This window comes from Equus przewalskii, chromosome 6 (genome assembly GCF_037783145.1).
Source record: "Equus przewalskii isolate Varuska chromosome 6, EquPr2, whole genome shotgun sequence".
Taxonomy (NCBI): domain Eukaryota; kingdom Metazoa; phylum Chordata; class Mammalia; order Perissodactyla; family Equidae; genus Equus; species Equus przewalskii.
The window spans coordinates 52,269,066-52,274,057 of record NC_091836.1 but is presented as its reverse complement, the minus strand read 5'-3'; the positions used below and the strand labels follow the sequence as shown (position 1 = coordinate 52,274,057).

General features: G+C 37.6%; 1 pseudogene; it reads left to right on the top strand.

Annotated features, from left to right (window-relative positions):
- The first annotated feature begins 633 nt into the window (after positions 1-633).
- LOC103543538 (olfactory receptor 7G2-like) lies at positions 634-1,572 on the top strand (annotated as a pseudogene).
- The last annotated feature ends 3,420 nt before the right edge of the window (positions 1,573-4,992 follow it).

Genomic DNA, 4,992 nt, shown 5'->3' with positions numbered 1-4,992 from the left:
ACGTCCATGACGTAGCCTCATCCTACCTAAGTTTCCCTAAGAATAAATGGAGTGATTCTATGATCTAACACATGTGTAGTTTAACAAGCCCTTCAGATGATTTGGAGGCATCCCAAAGTTTGGGGACCATACTCTACAAGACGTATTTGATAATTTCATTCACATCCTTCTGTTTGTTTGAGTGAATAAACATTTCAGACGGAAATGCCATATCTTTTCTTTGTTTTGGTTTCAGCACTTGATGCAAAGTGGAAAAAAGAGTTAGTGATCAATAAAAACAAGGGCCAATAAAGAGAGTGGAAGAAACAGGAAGAGTGAGAAATGACGATGGAGGGGGAAATAAATTATCAGATGTGAAGATTTGAACATTCTCTTGGCTTCACAATATACATAGAGAAGTTTTCTTTTAGTTTAAGCAGTTGTTTCAAACTTTAAAATGTATGAAATTCATCTGAAGAGCTTGTTAAAACAGATTGATGGTCCTCATTCCGGAGTTTATCAGCAGTAAGTCTGGAGCATTATCACCATTATTCATTCCTGAAAGGTTCTTTGTTGATGCTTCTACTGCTTATCTGGGGACCATTCGTTTTATTGTCTTTTCACCCCATCTTTTCCATCAGATTCATCAACAACATGGAAACCACAAATCACACAAATGCTCCAGAGTTCTTTTTACTGGGATTGACAGATGATCCAGAACTGCAGCCCCTCATCTTCTACCTGTTCCTTTCCATGTACTTGGTCACCATCCTGGGAAATCTGATAATCATCCTGGCTGTCATCACTGACTCCCACTTGCACACACCCATGTACTTCTTTCTCTCCAATCTGTCCTTTACTGACATCTGTATAAACACAACCGTAATCCCAAAGATACTGCTGAACATACAAGAACAGAATAAGAGCATCGCTTATATAGCCTGCCTCACACAGACCTGCTTTGTTTTGGTTTTTGCTGGTTTTGAAAATTGTCTCCTTGCAGCAATGGCCTGTGACCACTACGTGGCCATTTGTCATCCCTTAAGGTACACGGTTATCATGAACCCCCACCTCTGTGGCTTGCTGATTCTACTCTCTCTGTTCCTCAGCATTTTGGATGCCCTGCTCCACAGTCTGATGGTGTTGCAGCTGTCCTTCTGCAAGGACCTGGAAATCCCTCACTTGTTCTGTGAACTTGCTCAGGTCCTCAAGCTCGCCTGTTCTGATACACTCATAAATAACATCCTGACATATTTTATGGCTAGCATATTTGGGGGTATTCCTCTCTCTGGGATCATTTTCTCTTGTACCAAAATTGTCTCCTCCATGTTGAGAATGCCGTCAGCAGGAGGAAAGCTTAAAGCTTTTTCCACCTGTGGGTCTCACCTCTGAGTTGTTTCCTTGTTCTATGGGACAGGTTTTAGAGTGTATATTAGTTCTTCAGTTACTGACTCTTGCAGGAAGCTGGCAGTGGCTTCAGTGATGTACATTGTGGTTCCTCAAATGGTGAACCCCTTCATCTACAGCCTGAGGAACAGGGACGTAAAGAGAGCCTTGAAGAAACTCACCACAAGAAAACTTTCTCTTCGATGATTTGCCATCTGCTTTGGACAGGGATTTCTAGAATAAGTCAAAGTGACAGAAATCCTGGGTGAGGAAGAATGACAAATTCTTTTATCTGCAAGTTATTCTTAAATGAGCAGATAACCTAATGCTAAGGCATTTCAACTTTGCCTTTAGTCATGACTTTGCTTTTTCAATTCTCTAAACTGAATGTGTTTGCTCAATTTCCTTAGAAACAGAGATTCATGTGGGGCTCTAGTTTTAGTGATTTTTCAATGATTTAATTAGAAGGAAACTTGTAGAGGGTGGATAGAGCAGGGAACAGACTGAATGAAGACTGTGGATATATCTAGAGTTTAGCTTCCACTCGATCCCATGGTAGAGCCATGTCAATTGCGCCCCAGAGTTAGGCGTACAGTGTGGCAAGGGAGCAGACCTTTCATACCCCAATTTAGTAATTAGACAAGTCACTGGCAAACTGTATCCTTTTGAGGCAACATTATCATCCACCATACTCACTTTCATTATCCATAAAATTGGCATAATTAGATTATCTCAGTGGTATGAGATGATTATGGCATAATTAACTTTATCCATGAGAAAGCCTTCAGATCTAAAAATAAAAATAAAATCCATGTTTAATATGACCAAATAATAAAGAGTTATCTTTTGTTAAGGTACTTCAGGAATAGGGAATGTATAGGGAGAATACGGATTCATTCAGTTCTCCATGAAGAGTTGTCATAGGACTGGTTTTTGTCAGGGTCACCAGGCAGTGGCAGCAAATTTAGGCATCATATTTGGAAATGATGCCCAGAGACAGAAATTGACCTTTTTTTCACTCGGTAAGATGTTTATAGCTTTTTTCTTGGAGTCAAGAAGATGACATCTCTGTAGTGAGTTGAACGTTGGCACTCAAAATGATATGTCCACACTCTAATCTTCCTACATTGCATTAACACATGATAAAATAATGACTGTACTGACTTGGAAAAGCATATTTACAGAAGAGGAGCTTATTCCATATTATCTGGGTGGGCCCTAAATTTAATCACATATACCCTTTTAAGATACACAGAAGTCAAGTAGATAGGAGGAGGCAGTATAGCCACAGAGACACAAATTGGATCAATTCAGCTGATATTTGATCATTCTTGTCTTATAAGACTGTCTTTTTCTTAAGACTGTAATGCATCTCTCTATGACCCCAGTATACATCTATATAGAATGTATTGAATACATTTGCTTACCTTTAACCTTATTAAAGTTTGAAATTAATGAATAAATTATTCATCTTGTTATTCTCACCATTGTGCTTCTGTTTCAATTGTGTTATTTAGTTTATCAGTTATTTTATTTTTAATACTCTTTTTTAAATTATGTATGGTCACATAGAAATAGGAACATTTTGAAGTTCTAAAAAATATTTTAATTGTTTTTCCAGTTTATTGAAGCATAATTCACAGGTAAAACTAAATATTTAAAGTGTGAAGTGTGATGACTTGATCTATGTATCTGCTGTGAAATGATTACCAGAATCAAATTAATTAAAGCATCTATCATCTCTTATGATTAGCATTTATTTTGGCACACTTAAGATTTTGGTACACTTTAAGAACAATTAAGATATACTCTCCACAAATTTCAAATAGGCAGTAGAGAATGAAGTATAGTCATCATGCTGTCCATTTGATTCTCAGATCTTATTCATCTCAAAGCTGGAAGTTTGTACTCTTTGACCAACATCTCCCCATTTTCCTGACCCTCAGCACCTGGCAACCACCATTATACTCTGTTTCTATGAGTGTGACTTTTTTAAAAGATACCAAATATAAATGATATCATATAGTATTTGGTTCTCTGTTGAGTTTATTTCACGTGGCACAATGTCCTCTAAGTTTATCCATGTCACAAATGGTAGAATTTGCCTTTTTATGGCTGGATACTATTCCATTGTATGTGTATATATGTATATATATACGTCTTCTTTATTCCTTCATCAGCTGATGGACTCTTAAGTTGTTTCAATGTTTTGACTATTGTAAATAATGCTTCAGTAAACATGGGAGTACACGTATCTCTTTGAGATAGTTATTTTATCTCCTTCAAATATATCCTCAGAAGTGGGATTGATGGATCGTATGGTACTTCTATTTTATATATTTGAAAAACTTTACATTGTTTTCCAAAATGGCTGCACGAATTGACATTCCCACCAACAGCGTGCCAGGCTTCCCTTTTCTTCACAGCCTCGCCGACACTTGTTATCTCTTGTCTTTTTGATGAGAGTCATTCTAATCAGTGTGAGGTGATATCCCGTTGTGGTTTTGACTTGAATTTCCCAATAGTTAATGACGTTGAGCATCTTTTCATGTACCTGTTGGTCATTTGTATATCTTCTTTGGAAAGATGACTATTCAGTTTCTCTGCCCATTTTTTAATTTGGTTGTTTATTTTTTTGTTATTGAGTTGCATGAGTTCTTTATATATTTTGGATATTAACTTCTTATCAGATATATGGCTGCAATTATTCCATTCTACAGATAGGTTTTTCATTTTGTTGATGGTTTCTTTCACTGTGCAGAAACTTTTTAGTTTGATGTAGACCTACTTATTAATTTTTTCCATTGTTGCTTGTGCTTTTGGTGTCATAATTGTTGCTAAGATTCATGGCAAGGAGCTTTTCACTTACTTTCTTCTAGGAGTTTTGTGGCTTCAGGTCTTCTGTTTAAATCATTTTTCTATTTTGACTTAATTTTTTGAATAGTGTGTGAAAGGGGTCCAATTTCATTCTTCTGTACATGATTTTGCCATTTCTCCAACACCATTTATTGAAGGGACTATCCTTTTTGAAAATCCTTGGCTCCCTTGTCAATAAGTTGACTGTCTATGTGAGGACTTATTTCTGGTATCTTCTTTCTGTTCCATTTGTCTATTGTCTGATTTTATGCCAGTATTCTGCAGTTTTGATTACTATAGCTTTGTATTGTAGTTTGAAATCAGGAAGTCTAATGTCTCCATCAGAGGTGTCCAGAAGTCATTTCAGGATTTCAGAGAATCCAAATTAAATCACAGATATAGGTTGATTAGAGTCCAACCTTTGAGCAAGAATTGAGAACATATGCCGTCAAGCCCCTTCCATGGAGAAAGTGGGAGCTTCACGTTTTTGTCTCCTCCTTCTACTCTGAATCCAGAGGAATAGCCATGGCACGTGCTACCCATTTAAAACCTGCCTCTTTATTTTCTGTGGTACTAGGTGACTCACAAATGCCAAGCCCTGCTGGCTCTCAGAGCTAGATTATTTGGGGGCCAGTTGCTCGGGTTTGCCACAAAAGCTGGGGCCCTAAGTTTGTATTCCAAACTCTTCACTCCTCAGGGATAATCTGAAAGCTGTGGATTCCCTCCTGGTTGTAAGGCACTGTACCAGGGATGGGGTTTATGGGGTGAGCA